Below are 18,840 nucleotides of genomic sequence, written 5' to 3'. Positions count from 1 at the left end.
TGCACTGGTCAGACCTGACCAGATGGTGTCCCCTGGCTTTGAGCTCCAAAAGGGAGCCTCAGCATGATGGGACACGCCCAGTGTCAGGTGACGAAAGGACTGAAAACGTGCGTTAGAGTCCAGCTGTCCACAGCACCGTGCAAGCAGGGGCAGCGTCCTACAGGCGAGGCCAGCTCTTCTTCAAGAGGGTCGTTATTCCAAACCCCCGCCTAGGCCTGCCTGGGGTGGGATTTGGCATGGCAGATGGGCAAGAGCGTCCCTGGGGCCTGTGCAGCTTCTCCTGCCGAGGACAAGCTGGAGTTCGGGCTTTGCAACAATGTGCTCAAGCTACTCAGTGCTGGAAACACCAGGGCCACATTTCGTTTTTATTACATTTATACTTTTCAGAGCATTTCTGTATCTACTTCTTTGCTCCGTTTCCCCCGGGCCCAATGTCGTCTCATTTTTGTAGAACGAGATGTGGCCTGCAGCTCAGACACACCCAGCCAGCACAGCCGGGGTCGACCAGCCGGCTGGTGACATTGCCGAGACAAAACCTCCAACTCCCCAGAGGCTGGTTCCCTCCTCATCTTTTTTCTCAAAACCTAAAATGTAAATAAACAAAAGCAAGTCAGCAGAAGCACGTATACGTGTGACTGTTGTTTGTGATCTGCAGAACAACGACCCCCAAAATGCCCTCGTCCTAAGCCCCAGAATCTGTGACTAGGTTATGTTCTGTGGCCGAGGGGGATTGCGGATCAGCCAACTTAAAACCTGGAGATGATCCGGGTGGGCCCAGTGTGATCACAGAGGTCCTCAAAAGGGAAGGAGGAAGCCAAAGAGAGCAACGGCTGTGAAGAGTTGGGGCGATGCGATATGAGAAAGACCCGACCTGCTGTGGCTGGCTCAGAAGGTGGAGGAAGGGGCCACGAGCCAAGGAGGGGCGGCCCGCAGAGCTGGAAAAGGCCGGGAAGCAGGGTCTCCTGCAGACCCCTGGGAGCAGAGCAGCCTCATAAGGCCCACTGCAGGCTTCTGCTCTCCGGAGCTGAAAAACAGTCCCTTTGTGAGGCCGCTGAAGTCGGGGTGGTTTATTGCAACCGCGTCAAGAATGAATGCACGCTGCAGCCTCAGGAGAACCTGCAGCCACCGCTGCTGCCCCTGGGAGGCCTGGGCTCTCGTCCTTCTCCATGTCATGCTTCAATCCTCAGGCAGCCACAGACTCCAACACCCCAGGCCAGAACCCGGAGAGCCCACCCCCGTCCCACCCGCCTCCCGACAAGGCGCAGAGGGCTGCCCTAGGAATTGGCTCCAGTGGGCATCTGTGCCTGGAGGACTTTCTCCTCTCTGACCACATGTTCTTTCGGAGAATTGGGACCCACGCACCCAGAGGCATCCGTTTACGAATAATGAAATGATTACCCACTACAGATTTCGTGAAGAGCGGTATTGCTTCTTATAATAACAGCTTATAACAGGCTGCTTTGCAATGCGTCTGTTCACACCCAGTGCTTAAATTGAACATATGCTTTTTAAAAATTCTATTTGCATTATCTTATCGAGCAATCATTGTCTGCAACTTCATAAAACACACGTTAATTAGGCTCCAATTGGTGCAGTCTCCTGAAGACGCCTCAGCCATACCACCCTCGGGGCTGTCCTTTCAAGAAAGTTGGTAAAAATCAGAACCCGTATCTCCAATGCCAAACACAAATGCGGAGGCTGCCTCTGGTGGAGACAGGCTGGAGCGGGGGACTGCAAGGTGCCTCAGTCTGCAGGGCTGCCAGGGCCCCACGGACCAGGCGGCTCAGACAACGGGAATTCATTGCCTCGCAGTCTCGGAGGCTGGAAGTCCACCGTGCCGAGATGTCTCGGGAGCACTCTGTCCACAAATTTGGTCACATTGCGGCAGAGGCCAGCCATCCATCGCCCATCTGCCTCCATCACACGGCCGCTGAGTCGTCCGTCTCGCCCTCACTCCTGCCGCTCACAAGACGCCGTCCAGGTCGACGGCCAGCCGGACGCGCCGTGGCCTCCTCTGAATTGATAGGGCCTCCGAGGACCCTCTAAACACTGAGTTACATCCACCAGACCGAGGGTGAGGACGTAAATGTGTCCGGTGGGGTCACCATTCAATCCGTGACATGAGGGAGAACGGGGAGTGGGCTGTGGTGGACCCGAGCCCACCCCCCGGAATAGAGCGAAACCTGCCGACGGCCAGAGCCTGGGGCATTCGGCAGTCCTGCGCCCTCAGCAGCTCCCCTTCCAGTTCATCGCCCCCCGCCTCTCACTTCACCCAGACCCCTGCCCAGCTCCAACAGCCCACCCACCCCCTGACAGCTGCAGGATCAAGAGCAGGCACCTCGGCAGATAGAGACCCCGGGAGGAGAGTTGTTGGGGCGTCCCCAGCTGTGAGAACAGTCAGGGTTTCCACGGTGACCAGGCCTCCCGGGTGAGCACACAGAGCGCCGCGCCCTGGACTGGCTGGGAACGCTGTCACCCTCGTTTCCGTACCTGCCTTGTAAGCATTGTGGCGGCCCTGAAAAGGATGCAGGGACGGGCACCTGGCGTGCCCTAACCACATCTGTCCATCGGGCCAGGCTGCGCCCAGGACCCCCGCTGCCTCCTGCTGGCCTTACGCTGACCCTGAATCCGCAGTCAGGTCCTCACCCTGGGTCACCCCAAGTGCAAGCCCCGGGGCCCCAGGTCCCACCTCCTCCTCCAGGCCTGCCCTCCCTGCCGCTGTCCAAAGCAGCCCCTGCCCAGGCCCCTTGGCCGCACCGGGGCCCCTCCCGGCCGGGCTTGCCGCCACCCATAAAAGGTCAGTGCGGGGGGCAGGAGCCACGCCTTCAGCCCATCTGGGGTCCCTGGTGCATCAGAATTGCTGGTTTGAGGGTTGTCGAAGAATTCAGCAAACATGCAGGGGAGAAGGAGACCATCTCCCCAAAGAGCCTTGGGGTGCCTTTGAAAAGCCAGCGCTGACTTGAGGTGACGTTTGGGGCAGGCAGGTGACAGAAGCAGCAGCCCTAAGGGCCAGAGCACACAGTGCTGGGGGGACAAGACTGTCCCAGGCAAGAGTGGGTGACGGCAGCTAGACCGGAGCTGGGAGCGAGAGCTGTGCTCCCCCACAGTGGCGCAATTCGATGCATGGCTGTTTGCTGCAGCGCATGTCGGAGTGGCGGCTGGCAGCGTTTAAGGGCACTGACGCTTCGAGCGGTCGTTGCTTGTCACCTGTCCACCCTGCACCTTGTTCTCTTTACTCTGAACTGCAAAAGCCCGGCAAAACGCCCCCGTTGTTTACAATTCGTGTTCACGTTCTGGGGGTGCCTGGCTATCCCGTTGTTGCATTTCAGAGGAGGCACAGCAGGGCGCTGCTCCCTGCTGTCCCACACGCCCTGCCCCTGTGCCCTGCCCCCTTGGCGCTGGCTGCCTGGATACCCACGTCCGTTTGCATCTCTCTCTCTGCCTCCCTGTCTCCCTTGCTCTATCCTTCTGAAGCCGGCTAGTAGGATCGGGAATTAATAGACGGATCTGGAACCTGGCAGAGAGTCCTCGTGGACATCGGTAACCCCAAGGTGGCTGCTGGAAGACCCCCACCCGAGGATTCTGCTCTCCAAAACAAGGACTTCTTCCTGGGAGCAAGGAAAAGCCCCGGGTGTTCCCTGGGGACTTTATCATTGGGTCCTCCCTGGGGGATTGATGGGTGGGGTGATCAATCCAGACAGCAAGCAGCTGGAGCCCCTCCCCTGCCATTAACAAAGGGGGGAATAATTAACAGTTTATAAAGGAAACCTCGCTCTCGCCCTGCTCTCTTGTCTCTGGACCCGTCCTGCCCTCTGTCCGCCGCTTTCGCCATTTTTCCCCTGCCACGTGGCCACGCAAGTAACCCTGGGCATTTATCATCTGTAATGGGGAATTGTAGCCCGTGAATCTGCCCTCTCCATCCCTTTTCACCCCCTTCCTCTCTACCTGGGACCCCTGCTCTGTTATTTTCTCCCATTTCTCTTCCCTCCCTTCCTGAATAAATTACTGACCTAACTCACCCGGCGTGCTCTTAAAAGTCATTTCTGCAGCATAGCCAAGAACCTGGATAGAATCTGGTAACACTTCTGTGTCTTTTATAAAGAAACTTGACAAATCTGGGCCAAGGTGATCAACAGCCCCGCTCTTCCCAGGACAGAGGGATTTCCTGGGAAGCAGGAATTTAGTGCTAAATCCAGGACAATCCCCAGCCACTGGAGAGGCTCGGGCACCTTCCTGGAGCCTCTCGAGTAAAACGGGCTGAGGGATGGACTTCAAAGAGACTCTCAATAAAACACTCCAAGGGGCTAGCAGCCCGCAGCAAATGCCAGATGAGGGGCCGAGGGGCTCCTCCACACGGCTGGAAACAGAATTCCAAGCACATTCCCCCAGGGCCGGGTGGCCGGAGCGCCCACCCAGAGACCCCGCAGAATGAGCTGGTCCATCCCCTCCCTCCAGGCAGCGCTTACCCCTGGAATGAGTCCCAGTCGATTTTGAGCTCTTAGGCTCAAGCTAGAGGAAAACAAATCTTAAACATTCTCCAGCTAAGTTAAATAGTTCATCTTTTTTTTCCCTAAATCAACTCTGTTCATTTCTTCCAACTTTACCAAAAACACCTGACATGACTCCAGCCCTTTCAACGCCGCCTCCCCCCGGGGGGAAGGCGGCAGCTCCCCGGCCGTGGCGCCCGCTGCACCTCCCACCCTCCTCCTCGGCGGGTTATCCTCATTGCATTTTCTATATTTTAAAACAAGAGAAGCTGTCACCAGAAGGGTAATTGTCCCCGCACGTAAGCCAGGCTCGGAAGGAGCCAGGCGGCCCTCACTTCATTAAATGCAAAGCCTCTGCCTGAGCAAATCAATCGCCGCCTAAGTCATAAAGACAAAAATCAATCCCCACGGCACGTCTGGGTCTCTATTAGCATGAGCACGTTAGAGGGGCAGGTGGGGGGAAAGCCCGCCAGGCGCGGCGCCCCCAGCCCAGCGCCCCCTACTTAGCCAAGAGAGTGTCCAAGGACAGAGGGACAAGACAAAGGGCTTTGGAAATGTACCCAGAAGCCACCTAAAGAGAATGGGGCCACTGGGTCCCCTTCAGTTCAAATGCGCAAGGCACAAAGCGCCAGCCCTTTAATTCCAGCATTTACTGAGCCACAGTTATGCACCAGGCCCTGGGCAAGACCTGGGAGTCAAGATAAAAGCCCCGGTGTCTGTTCCCCAGGAGTTCTCAGTGTAGTGGCAAGCAGTCATTGGGCAGCAAACATGATTTCCTGGGGGATGGGGAAAGGGGCAATTTAAAAGTAGGGTCTTGAAGGATGAATAGGAGTTTGCCAGGAAACTATTGCTTCTTAATAGTGTTTGGAGAAGGATATGGCAAAGAAGAAGGGTGAAGGGTCATCTTTCCATGATGACCTGCTTGATAAACTTGGATTCCCTGAACTGGCACAGCATATGCCATGACCAAAATCCAGTTGTCACTTCTAGACCGTTCTTCCGAGCCTTAGCCTGCTTCCCTGCCTTGGGAGGTGGATGAATCCAGCCGGGAGGAAACACAAGACGCCCCTGACACTCAGCCTGGGGTTGAAACTGAGCGGGGCCCCCGTTTCCTTCCTTCTGGGCGCTTCTTGTCGCCCTGATGCACTGAAAGATCTCGGGGCCCCAGCCCATCGGCTGCCTCACCCCTCCTCTCTGCACCCCTAGACCATGTTCTTCCGGAAGATTCTTTCCTTCATCCTTCCTTTGGGAAGCAGCCCCCAATGGGTGCCGGGAGCTTCTCTAGGTGCTGAGGACGCATACGTTTGTGGGGGACAGCAGCCCTTGGGGTGCTGCCTGCTGGTGAGGAACCAGCCATTCGGCTCACGTGTGATCAGGCGCCATGGGGCAGGAGGAAGGACACCTGCTCCGCCCTGGGGAAATCAAGGCAGGCTTCTGAGAGGAGGTGATCCGTGAATCCATTCCTGAATCAGAAACCAACCGGGTATAGGGGGGTGGGAGGTGGACAAGGAATTCAAGAAAATTGTGTCACACCCCAGGTCTTTCACTCACAGCATCATCATTTTATAGATAAGGAAACTGCTTGGGAGAGTCAAGCAACTTTCCCAGACTCACGTGGCGGCGCAGGGGCAGAACAGCCGGCGGTCAGGCCGGGTGCACCAGGTGGCAGGGAGCGGGCGGGCGGGGACGGGGGGTGGACGCGCAGCCCTGGCCGAGCCCACCTCAGAGCCTCCAAATGCTCTGGACAGGGGGACAGGCGTGTGTCCCCCGGCCCCCAGGCTCCTCCCTGCCCTCCCCTGCAGGAAACAGCTCTGCCTGCTGCCAGCATCCCACGTGCGTTGCTGCGCACCTACTGCGTGCTGGCTCTGCCCCAGGTCCCGGCTCGCAGAGGAAGGCGTGCCCTGTCTGGAAGGAGCCATCCTGGCACCGGCCTCCGGGCAGGCCCTCTAGGGCGCCGTTACCCGAAGCGAGTTCCTGGACCAGTGTGGACATCTGCCCAGAGCTTGTTAAAAAATGCAGAGTCCCAGGCCTGGCCCCAGAACTCCCAGCTCCGAATCTGCGTTTTAACCTGTGATCCACGTGCGGGGAACGTTTGCAGAGCTCGGACCTGGGGAGCGCAGCAGGGGAGAGGACACACACCAGGTCTGCCATCCTCCGGCGCATTTTCTTCACGCTCAAGCTCGTTGAGGGACCACAAAAGACCCTCGTCTTTTTTTTTTGTTTTTTTATTTATTCCCCACCCCACTCCCCTGTTGTCTGCTCTCTGTGTCCACTCACTGTGTGTTCTTCTGTGACAGCTTCTATCCTTATCAGTGGCACTGGGAATCTGTGTCTCTTTTTGTTGCATCATCTTGTTGCATCAGCTCTCCGTGTGTGCGGTGCCATTCCTGGGCAGGCTGCACTTCCTTTCACGCTGAGCGGCTCTCCTTACGGGGCGCACTCCTTGTACGTGGGGCTCCCCTACGCGGGGACACCCCTGCATGGTAGGGCACTCCTTGTGCGCATCAGCACTGCGCATGGGCCAGCTGCACACAGGTCAAGGAGGCCCAAGGTTTGAACCTCCCATGTGGTAGGCGGACGCCCTAACCACTGGGCCAAGTCTGCTTCCCAGACCCCCATCTTGCTAAGCAAATGGACACCCCAGAAAGAGGGAGATAGTGAGGCAGCATCTAGGAGAGTCGGTGTTGGGGGAGCCCCGGGCAGGGCTGGGGGGAGGAGCGGTCCTGTCACCCACGTGGAAGCAGGTGTCACCAGAGCTGCAGGGAGGGTGAACCACACATCCGAGGTCCCACAGCTCCTCGGTACTGGGCCCAGACTCGAACTCTGACCCTTGGGTCCCCAAACCTTCCCTTTCCTGCTTCTTGGTGGCTAAGGAAGCATTCACTTCCCACCACAAAGTGCCACAAACTGGGGGTTTACACCAGCCTAAGTGCACTCTCCTGCCACCCTGGCGGCCAGCAGTCACCCGCGGGGGTCAGTCCCACCTGGCCTCTTCTGGGTCCGGGGGTGTCCGGCCTGAGCGCGCCTCGGCTTGCTAATGCGTCGCTGCGGCGTCTGGCTCCGTCTCCACACAGCTGTCTTCGCTGCACGTCCGTGTGTCCGCGTCTCTCCCGTTCTCCAGGCCCCCATCATCAGGGACTTTTCAGCCCCCACCCCCGCAGCGGCCTTGTCGGAACGAATTCCTATTTCCGGGGCAGGTTCTGAGGTGCCGGGACTTCGGGCTTGGCCTTTTAGGGGACACAGTGGAAGCAAATACACACGCGTATCGCTTGTGCAGCGTCGTGTTTCTGTCCCCTCCGGGAGGACACGGGTTCGGGGAGGACGGGGCCGGGGTCTGGCTCGCGGCCGCGTCCCCCTCTCCGAAGCGGCGCTCGTCGAGTCTTTGCTGAACAAGCAGATGAACGCAGCAGCGGCCCGGGGTGGCAGCTGCACGTGGCACCGGCAGGTCCTGTCCACGGCAGCCCGGGCGCTGGGGCAGGTGCAGGTGGAGGAAAGCAGGGTGACTCCCGCTGGCCGGCCGCACAGGGAGCAAAACGCCCGGTCGCTTGCCAGGGAGCTGCTTTATTCCTGATAGGCCGTAAAAAGAGGGTGCTTGGGGGGCTGCTGGGTGGGCTTGCTGGCATCTCAGCGGGGCCATGCCGGGGTCGGAGCCGGCCCCCGCGCTCTGGGCAGCTCCGGGGAGGGACTGGACTCGGCCTCTCTGTGGGCGGGGGCGAGGCCGGGCACCCACCTCCAGGGCCTTCCCTGAGATCCACAGCAGAGGCCCCAGGAGGCCCCGTCCTCGCCCCGGAGCCTGTGAGCAGGAGCCCCACGGCGCAGAAGCGACTTGCGGGTGGGCACGGAGTGGGCCTTGAGAAGGGGGTGACCGAGCAGACCCTTCCCCTGGGGGCGGGCAGCTCTGCTGGCTGGTCGCGGGCCTGCGGCCTCCCGACTGCGCGGGGTAAGTCTCCATTGTTTCCGGCCATCGGATTTACGGAAATTGGTTTCAGCTGCAACCAGAAGCTCAGGCACGCCCAAGCCTCTCCCATCACCCACGTTGCTCCTTGTCGCCTGGAGAGAGGGGAGCCGTGAGGGCGGGGGCACAGGGAGCTTCCTGCCATCGGGGTACTCAGGCAGAGACCAGGAGAGTGTCCCCCGCTGAAGCCAGGGCCAGGCGGGACAGGGACGTGGCCACCTCAACGGAAACCAAGGCCCGGGGCACCCAGGGGACCAGGCCAAGGGGCAGATCCACCAGGCTGGGGTGCGCCAGGGGGCGGGACGGCTCTCCCTTCCCTGCGGCGGCCGCAGCAAATGCCCGCTGCGGGCTCAGGGGCGCAGGCAGCCTCCCCGGCGCGAGGTTGCCGCGGCCGGACAGCGCGCTCTGCGCTCGGGTCGGTCCCGGCCGCTCATTACTCATCCTGACCCACTTATGCCTCCCGACAGCGGAGTCGGCTCACGCCACCAGCAGCTCCCTGCCAAGCGACCGGGCGTTCTGTTCCCCGTGCGGCCGGGCCAGCGGGAGTCACCCCTGCTTTCCTCCACCCGCACCCCCCTGCGGCTGGGATAAAGCCCAGTCTACTTCTACACCCTCCCTTCTAGGGGACTCTGCATCCGTCTTCCAAACTCGGGCACAGGGGAGCAGCGTGCCCCGACTTCCTCCAGCTCTAACCCTGGAACAGTGCACCCTGACTCCTCCAGCTCTAATCCTGCAGTGCCCCCTGACCTCCCCTCGCTCTACCCTGGAGCAGGGCGCCCCGACCGCCCCCCAGCTCTAACCCTGCAGTGCACCCCGACCTCCTCCAGCTCTAACCCCGGAGTCCCATCCAGGAACTTACGAAACGGACAAAGCATCGGATTTAGGGACACAGAAAAGGCGGAGGCGGAGGCTTCCAGAGGCGTCTGCCAGGCAGCCTGAGGCCTCGGCGCTGACCCCCTGGAGGGGTCCCTGGCTTTGTGTACACGGACGGGCCTGGGGCTCCCAGGACGTGCCCAGAGTGGCCCCTCTGCAGCGGGGCGGGCCCTCCAGTCCTGCGGCGGGGGCGGGCTCGCCGCCTCGCCCTGCCGGGCCCCCCCGGCTCAGGGGTACCCTCAGCGCAGCCAGGGCTGCTCTCCGCCGGTGCCGCCCTCAGCGGCCCACGTGGGCTAAGCCACTTTCCGCAGCTCGGCTAAGGCCTGGCTGTGACAGCAGGAAATGCAGACCTTCAGGCACTGGGAGGGAGCAATTTTCTTTCTTTTTTTCCCTCTTTTAAGTGTGTTCCTCAGCCAGGCTGCAGGCCAGGGAGCCAGGATGGGGGTCTCAGAAGCAGCGGCTCAGCCGGCCGGCAGGCCCCCTCCGTGTCCCCTAAATGAAGCCAAGGCCAAGCCAAGGGCCATGAAAGACTGACCTTGGGTCAGCCCCAGCCAGTGACCTCAGGCTGACCCGACTTGGTCACCACACACCCTGAGCCTGGCATTAGGTGTCTCCAGGTGCAGCTTCACCCAGAGAAGGCAGTAGAACCTTCTCGGAAGCAGTCGAGAAGTGACGAGCATCCTTACGTAAAGATGGGATGCGCAGATCCACTGTGAACTTAAGGGCTGAGTGACAACTATTTTAAAGGCATGTGCCCAACACACTCGGCCTCTGGGACCCTGATTTGCTGGGGGGACCCAGGAGGAAAGGCGGTGGCTTGAAAACCAGGCCTCCGTCCTCCTCTCAGCCAGCAGCTGTGCACAAACGACGGCAAAAGGAAGGCAGACTCGACATGGAACCAGGGGGCTCCTAAAGGAGGCTGGCGGCGTGGGAAACGTGCCGGCAGCCTTGCGGGCCTAACTGCTGTTTAAGAGGAGGCGGGGGAATGAAAAGCATAAGGCCCCGCTTGGATGGATATGAAAGCGATAGGGGCTGCCTCGAGATAGAACCGAGCTTTAGGGTGGGTGGGAGGCCTTAGCTGTTGCCAGTTCAAGAGGCAGACCTCAGAGGGTGCATGACGCGCCAGAAGGATCCAGAAGCAGGGCGGATGATGCCCATAGCAAGGGTGACAGGAGAGTGACAGCCGCACCTCACAGCGGCAGGAACTGCGACACAGCCCCGCAGGTGCCGAAGCAGCCCGACCCTGCTGGAGGAAAGGGCACCTTCTCCGGGAAGACCCCGCCAGGGGGAGGCAGTGGGGCGAGAGCACAGCCCCGTCCAGGGACCCGCCCCCTCTGCGGCTTCCTTCTGTGGGGCCTTGGGCAGGTCCCTTCAGCTCTCTGGGCCTGTTTCCTCACCTGAGACAGCGGCGCTGATGGTGTTCGCTTTGAGGCGAGCTTGATTGGGACTTGAACGCGGGACTATCCACGGGCAGGCGGGAGCAGCCTTGGAGTAGAGTCCACGCCGTTCACGGCCAGTCGGTGACCACAGGTGAGAGGCAGGGGCGCAGGGCCACGGCGCACTGAAGCCAGGCCCGGGCGGACATCGGTCTGTCGGGATTGGACGGCGGCGTGAGATTTTCTAAATCAGGGAGGGGATGAAGAGAAGATCAGTCTAAACTGTGCTTTGGGCGGACTTAGAACTTATTGAATTCCTATTGCTCCCCACAGGAAAGAATCTGGAGGAAAATGTTAGAAAAACAAGTGCCCGGTTTAGCAAACAAAGGGCCCAGCGAGCCAGCAAACACCGGAGCCCACCGCGGAGGCAGGCGAGCCGGGTCCCTCAGGGCCGCCAGGGGCAGGAGCTCTGCAGAGAGGGGGCGGTCGGCTCTGTAGCCACCTGTCTCCTGGGGCTGTTGAAATTGCATTGGTGCTCGTTAAAATTAAATAAAGCTTACAATTCAGTTCCTTGGTCACACCAGCCACATTTCGGCTTTATAGAACGTTTCTTCTGCAAATAACAAGCCTCGGCTGTTATTGTTGGAATTAAGTTAAGGATCTAGGGACGGGGAGATGATTCTGAATTATCCGGGCAGGGCCTAAGTTCAATCACAGGGTCCAGGTAAGAAGGAGGAGAGGAGATTTGACACAGAAGGAGGCTGGAGTGAGCGACTGCCAGCCAAGGAGTGCCGGCAGCACCAGAAGCGAAACTGATTTCAGACTTCTGACTTCCAGAAGTGTGGGAGAACAAGCTTGTTTTAAGGCCCCAAGTTTGTGATAGGTTGTTGCGGTAACCTAGGAAACCAAAAGAAGAGCTTCCTGCAAAGTCCCATCCAGTGGCTTCCACTTCCTCGCCATCAGCCCAAACGGAGTTGTGGGAAACCCCAAATGCAAGGGAGGTGCCGGCTCGCTCGGCCGGCTCAGTGCTGCCTTAAACAGAACATGCATTCTGCGAATTTAATGGATTTGGGACAGGAAATCAGCAGCTACCACAGAGCCTGAGCTGGAGAATCTTCTGGAAAGAAGAAACTAGCTGCATCAAGGCATCTGTGCCCAGTAAATGTTGAAGAAGAGTTGAATTGTCCTTTACCCCCTTGGTGGCTATGTCCTTTTCCTGCTTGTTCTACGTCTTACACCAAACGTAGGAGGTCACCACTTCCCCACACCTCCTCGCTCTGGGCACAAACTCTGTGGGCGGTGCTTGGTGGTGGGATGTGTCAGCATTTGGACAAAAGCAGGAAAGGGAGGCATTTGGACAAAAGCAGGGAAGGAGATGCAGCCGTGGGGGAAGCAGAAGGTCTCCAGGCATGTCAGGAATCAAAACACAACAGCGCAGCCCCTGCTGTGGGACCGAGGACTTGCGAAAGGAGCCAGAGCCTGACCGGAAGAGCCAGCTCTTAGGCCCCTGCGACGAGGGTGGGTCAGGGCCGGGGGGGCTGACCAGGGTGCACAGCCAAGGCTGGCACAGAAAGCTGGGGGACGGGGACTTTCTAGGGCAGGCTCCCCGTTTCGCAGAGGCTGTCCTGGGCCCGGAAGATGCACCCCGATGGCGCTAATGCCCAACCGACTTCCCCAGAACTGAGTCTCCAAGTCCGGGTATCGTACAGGGCCCGTCTTAAATGGCACACGGCCGTTGGCTTAAACAGCAGGAACGGGTCCTCTCGGGCTTCTGGGGGCAAAAAGTAAATGCCAGGGCTAGGGTAGCAGTTTGATATTATTGATGAATTCCAAAAAGAAATATTGGATTATGTTAGTAAACTGATCTTTTCCTCTGAGCATGTTAGATTATATTGGATTCATAGGTTTACTTGATTAAGCAAGTATGTAAACCTCTTGTGCCAGTAGGGCGCTGAGTACTTTGGTGGGTGGGGACTCACAGATAAAAGGCCTGGCAAAGGACAGAGTTGAGGGTTCTTAATACTGGAGTTTTGATGTTGGAGTTTGATGCTGAGGTCTTCAGCTGGAGCCCCGGGGAAAGAGACAGAGCCCCGCTCACCTGATGGTCTACAGCTGACCTTGTGGAGAAAAGAGAGGCGCTGAGCCCCAAGGAACCCAGGAAGCCTGAACCCTCACAGATGTCGGCAACTGTCTTGCTCCAACACGTGAAAATAGATTTTGGTGAGGGAAGTAACTTATGCTTATGGCCTGGTATCTGTAAGCTCCTACCCCAAATGCATACCCTTTATAAAAACCAACCGATTTCTGGAATTCCTCATCAGCACCCCTTTGGCTGACTAACACAGCTTGTTTGCCCCCAGCCCGCAGGCCGTGGCGCTGCGCACTCGGTCTCCATGCATGGCCCCGTGGCCCTCCCTGCCTCCTCGGGGTCCTCTCCCGCACCCCCTTTCCTTCGCCCATGAGGTGGCCGGGCTCGGCCTCACCTAACCGGCAGTGCCGTCGGCGTCCACTGCGCAGGGACCAGGAGCAGGGCTGGGCTTGGACGGGCCTTTCAGAAGGGACAGGACCGCAGCCCGGAGGCGAGCAGGGCTCCCTGAAGAGGCGCCCTGTGCTCCTGACTCCCACCCCCACCCCCCGGGCAAGCCGTTTTCTCCCCCCTTGTCTCACCCACCACAGTGGCACCAGGGCGGGGCCAGGTCCACGTGACCTTAGGACCAGGAGGGAAGATGGCTCATGGTGGCTGGTGGGGGGGGGGCGGGGACACAGAGGGATGCGGCCGGCTCGTGGTGGGACCTGAGGGCCACCCCGGGAGCAGAGAAGCACCGCGCTCTCCTGCAGTGGGACTCTGGGAGGCGGCGGCCCTGCCCCCTGACCCCCCCGTGCCTGCATGTCACCTGGGGTTTGCACGGCCTAGAAGTCGCGGCCAAGCCTTTAGTGAGGGCGGCCTGGCCGGCCGCCTCCCCGCCCCTCTCAAGGCCAGGCAAGGAAGAGGCCGAGGTTCTTGCCAGAAGGGACAGGGCCGCGCCCGGCAGGGCCCCTGGCAGGTGCTCGGCCGAGAGTCACGCACCCTGGCTGGTCACCCGGGCAGAGCAGGCGGGAAAGGCAGCCAGACCGCGGACAGGGTGCGGCACCCGTGGGTGCCAGCCTGAGCTGCATCCACCTCGCAGTAGACCGAAGAACACTCCTCCAGGTGGCCAGCTGCAGCCTCTGGCCGCCGGACTCCAGGCTGACCCGGGATGCGGTTGCCATGGAGACCAGGGCACCAAAGGGTTCAAATGCAGACCCAAGCCCCCTCCTTCCTCTGCAGCACCAGAGCATGGGCAGCTCCCGTGTGGCCTCAGGGACCGTCCTGCGGGAGAGGCGGGAGGACAGGTGAGTCCCTGGCGATGTGCCCGGACAAAAGCAGCCGGAAAGGCGGAGGGGCCGCCTGAAGCCAGCCTCACCGGCCCCCCCCCCCCGCCTGGTGACTTCAGCACATTCCCCGCCAGCAACCTTCCTCTAACCCCACCGCCCGGGGGCGGAGGCCCATTAGGGAGACAAGATTAGTTCTAGAAAATAAAGAAGCTTCATTTTCTTTGCACATCTGAGCGTCAGGAGCAAATTTGCAGTCCCACTACACATTGATCGAGCGCACGCGAGGCGCCGGGAGTTATATATAGAATGCCATTTAATCCTTGCCATTGCCCGCAGGTATGAATTATTATCTCTATTTTACAGCTGAAGAACCCAAAGTTAATAGTTTTCCCGGAGTCGCCATACCCAGCGCAGGCTGAGCTGCTGAAGGAAGAGGCCTCCGGAAGCTGCGGCTCCAGGGGCGCTGGCCTGCAGGCCACGCGGTGAGCTGGCCAGGCCCGGGGGTGCTGGCGGCACCCTCGTCAGGGTGCTGAGATGGGGGCTGCCGTCGCCAGGTGGGTGGGGAGGGCAGGAAAGAAGAGAGCCAGCGGCGGGGACCCTCAGGGGGACAGCCCACCGGCCCGGGTTTAACCCCGCGGCCGCACTGACCTCCCGGGGGCTCTGAAGAGCTCATCGATGCACAGCCCAGCCTCGAGTGGGGTGTTCAGAAGGGAGAAGCGCGGGCACCGGGGCGTGTGGCAGGCTCTGCCCACTGTCCCCAGCTCTGCCCGCCGACCAAGGCAGTCTGAACGTCCCTTTAGCAGGACCAAACTTCAGCCCAGCTTCTCCCTGATCCGGGGAGAACAAAGGTGAGAGCAAAAGAAACGACCCTCACCCCACGGTCCTCACTGCAAACCCATGACTCACCATCCCACTGACCAACCCCTTAGCACCCTCCAGGGTTTCTCCCCCAGCCCAGCCTGGCCCTAAAAACCCCGCCGCCCCCCGTCTCGGGAAGCTGAGTCCTGCTCCCTCCCCTGCTGCCTCCTGAGCCTGGTGGACATCACGGGGTGCAATCTCCTCTCGGGCGCCATGCAAGTGTCCAAGTGACACCCCTCCCCTCCCCGCACACGTCACCTGTCTTCATGGCAGCCCCACCGCCTTCTCCGCACCCAGCTCTGGTCTGTGGTCTTTGGAGAAGGGACAGCCCCTTCCATCAGGTTCGGTGGCAGCAACTTGGGGTCCAGAGACTCATCAACCAGTTATCTGAGCATCTCCCCTGACACATACCCCGAATAAGTATCCCAGGGTCGCCCAACAAAGTACCATAGACTGGGGGGCTTCAAACTGCAGAATGTGTGCTCTCCCCATCCTGAGGTCAGGATTCTGAAGCCCGGGAGCCGGCACGGCACTGCTCCCTCTGAAACCAGAGGGGACCCTTCCTGGCCTCTCCTGGCCCCTGGGGCCCCCGAGCTTGAGGGTGCACCACCCCAGGCTCTGCCTTCGCAGTCACAGGGCTGTCCACCATGTCCCTTCTCTTCTTAGGACTCCAGCCCTACTGGATTGGGAACCTGCCTCGTCCACTCTGACCCTGTGCTAACTTGAGTCCACCCACAAAGGCTCTGTTTCCAATAAAGCCATGTTCACAGGTCCCAGGGTTTAGGACACCACCCTATCTTTTTTTTTTTTTGGTAGGGGGGAGACATAATTCAACCACCAACACCCACTATGCAAAGTGGACAGCAGAGCAGTGGGCGCTTCCTCTCTTGAAGACTTCAATCGGTTTGCACCGCAGGCCTCAGCCCGGAGCCTCTTAACCAGTTCATTTCTCTCCTACGTCTCCAAACAAAGTTGCCGAGTCTTGCCCGACTTTATCTCTTTGGTGTTTTGCTGAAAGCAGCAAAGAACAGCCCACCACGCTAAGCCTTCCGAGGTTTTCTAACAAGCTCCCTGTGAGCTCAGCGCCAGGAGGAGAGCAGGGAAACCGTCTGCCTTCCAAGCCATCCTCGGCCACCGCTTGACCAACATTTCCAATGCACGTGAACGATCCCCAGCTCCCGAGCCGGCGCTCCCGCGCACTCACCACCTGCACCGGCTGCCATGCCAAAGGCAGAGGTTGTGGATTTTTGTTATGGCAGCTCCGCCCTTCCGGTACCAGTTTCCACAGTTGATAGCAGAGAGGTGAAGCGGCTGGAATAAAGAGCACCGAGTACAGTGATTCAGAAAACATACCCCGTGCTCCCCAGTCACAGCCTGCCCAGGGCTGGCGGGGGGCTGTGCCAGCCTCAGCCACAGCTTGTGAGCTGGCGCTATCTGTCCTCCCTCATCCCTCCCAGCCTGGAGGGACGAAGAGGGCGCAGAGGGGGCATCTTTAGAGCCATGATTCGAAAGGCCCGCCACACCCCCACTCTGCCCCAATGGGCTGGACTTAGTCACGTGACCGCCCCTGGCCGCAAGGAGCCTGGGAAGTGAAGTCTGCAGCTGGGCGGCTGTGTGTCCAGGGGGCCGGGTGTGGAAGAGGTCTACTAAAAGAAGGCAAAGGGGAGAGTTGTTAGTATGAGGAGATCGATCACCAGTACATCATGTACTTGGTGAAATCCAAACCCTAAGCTAGTTCTCCCTGACCCTGTGCTGCCATTTCTTCCTTGGTACCTAAGGAAATGAGCCCAGAGATAGAAAGTGCCCTTCTGAAGTCCTCAGGGCAGGTGAGTGGTCAGGTGTCCAGAAGTCCCACAAGCAATCCGACGCTTGTCTCTTCTCTCTGCTCCACTGCAGGGCAGACGATCACACAACACAGGCACTTCAGAGATGCCGATCAGCAAGACCAGCTAATTGTCTGTGGCCCACCCTACTAGCCTCTCGGTATTACCTGTGTCCCCCTCTGCCAAGTCACTAGAGGTAGGATTTTTTTTTACTTTAAAAATTTTTTTTAATCATAAATTTTCTTTTTTTTAAAGATACATAAATCACAAAAAAATGTTACATTAAATAATATAAGAGGTTCCCACATACCCCACTTCCTACCCCCCTCCCACTCCTCCCACATCAACAACCTCTTTCATCATTGTGGCCCATTCATTACATTTGGTGAATACATTTTGGAACACTGCTACGCCACATGGATTATAATTTACATTGTAGTTTACACTCTCCTCCAGTACATTCAGTGGGTTATGGTATGATACATAATGTCAAGCATTTGTCCCTGCAATATCATTTAGGACAACTCCAAGTCCCAAAAATGCCCCCATATCTCATCTCTATTTCCCTCTCCCTGCCCTCAGCAACTACAAGGGCCACTTTCTCCAGATCAATGCCACAGTTTCTTCCATTACTAGTCACAATAGTTCTATAGTAGAATACCAGTAAGTTCACTCTATTTCATATTTTATTCTCCATCCTGTGGACCCTGGGTTAGTGATGTCTGCTCCACCTCTAGATCGAGAGGGGGCTTAGATCCCACCTGGTTAATGGATGCAGTTCTCCTGCTTGCAGTGGTAGATACTCTCGGTTCCCTGGTATAGTGATTGACCATCTTAACCTTCCTGTTAGCTGATCTGTGCAAGTCCAATAAATTGGAGAGTAGGAGCTGCAACTCTGCTGAGGTCCAGGGCCCAGCTGGTACATGGTCAGCCCAGAGATTCAAGTCTCCTCAGTATGCCACCAACCCCAGCACCAGCCACAGATTCAGTAAAAGTGTTAGAAGAGGCATATGTAGCAAGTTAACATCTGAGTCCAACTACATCACACTCAGGAACACAAATTCCCAGATAGGGTCCACTGACAAGGCACTGAAATCCAGAGCCAACTGCTGTGATCATAGAAACTGTGTCTCCATAGTCCTCAGGAGCACCGTGAGCCCTTGATCCTGATGACTATGCTTATGAGCCTGTGTGCCTAAAATTTCAACTAGGCCTAGAGCTGCAGGGTGCCTAAGAGTTACCTCCTGAGAGCCTCCATGTTGCTTAAATGTGGCCACTCTCTAAGCCAAACTCAGCATGTAAATGCATTACCTTCCTCCCAATGTGGGACACGACTCCCAGAGATGAGCCTCCCTGGTGCCAAGGGATTGCTACCAATCACTAACTGGTAATGTAACCAGAAAGAGATCTTGAATAAAAGGGGAAATGGTAAAGACAAATGTGTTTATATGGCTAAGAGTCTTCAAAGAAGAGTCAGGAGGTCATCAGACAGGTCACACTCAGCAGGATCCCAGAGACAGGCAGAGGTAGGATTTTAATGTGAGCATGGCCCAGTTTTGCTTCCCCCCAGAGAGCAGGAATTCAGCTTCTCCAGTGAACTGCTAAGTGTTATGACTCCCAAGTGCAACTCATTCTTCAAAACCCAGTTTGCATGCCTCCTCTTCTAGGAAGCCTTCTCTGACTGCTGCACTTCCTCTTGCTGCATCCCTACTCTGAAGCCCTTTTCTAAAATACGTTCATTCTCTGCTCTGCCTCTTGGTACAGATGATGTCCACTCATGGGCTGTTGGCTAATTGTTTCATCTTCAGTCATCTTTCCTTGATTCTGGTGCTTCTCTCCTGTCTTCCACAGAGCCCAAAGCAGCAAGGAAGACACACCCACATTTTGGGTGGGCTTCCTCCCATGGGCCTCATTCGCCTCCATCCTTAGCCACATCAAAACCCTTGTCCTGATTAACTGTGACATCTGGCCACTTCTCTGGCCACCCTGAGATGAAGGACTTGTCCTTTACAGCAGTCCATGCTCCCATACACATAATAAATAGTGTGGATAAATGAATGAATATCTGTTTAAAGCACAAAGGTCTGATTTGACATGCAGTCCTACCATGGGGC

At 58.1% G+C, this 18,840-nt stretch overlaps 1 long non-coding RNA gene across 1 annotated transcript; it reads right to left on the bottom strand.

Moving 5' to 3' along the window:
• Positions 1 to 335: 335 nt before the first annotated feature.
• Positions 336 to 16,975, bottom strand: LOC131279924 (uncharacterized). Its single transcript, XR_009187427.1, has 4 exons — positions 16,677 to 16,975; positions 16,108 to 16,549; positions 10,713 to 10,935; positions 336 to 584 (listed from the first exon to the last, which is right to left on the bottom strand). It is a non-coding gene; the product is annotated as an uncharacterized lncRNA (long non-coding RNA).
• Between the last annotated feature and the right edge of the window lie 1,865 nt (positions 16,976 to 18,840).

The sequence above is a fragment of the Dasypus novemcinctus genome, chromosome 9, assembly GCF_030445035.2.
Source record: "Dasypus novemcinctus isolate mDasNov1 chromosome 9, mDasNov1.1.hap2, whole genome shotgun sequence".
Taxonomy (NCBI): domain Eukaryota; kingdom Metazoa; phylum Chordata; class Mammalia; order Cingulata; family Dasypodidae; genus Dasypus; species Dasypus novemcinctus.
The sequence above is the reverse complement of the archived record's forward strand: the minus strand, read 5'-3'. Positions and strand labels throughout refer to the sequence as shown.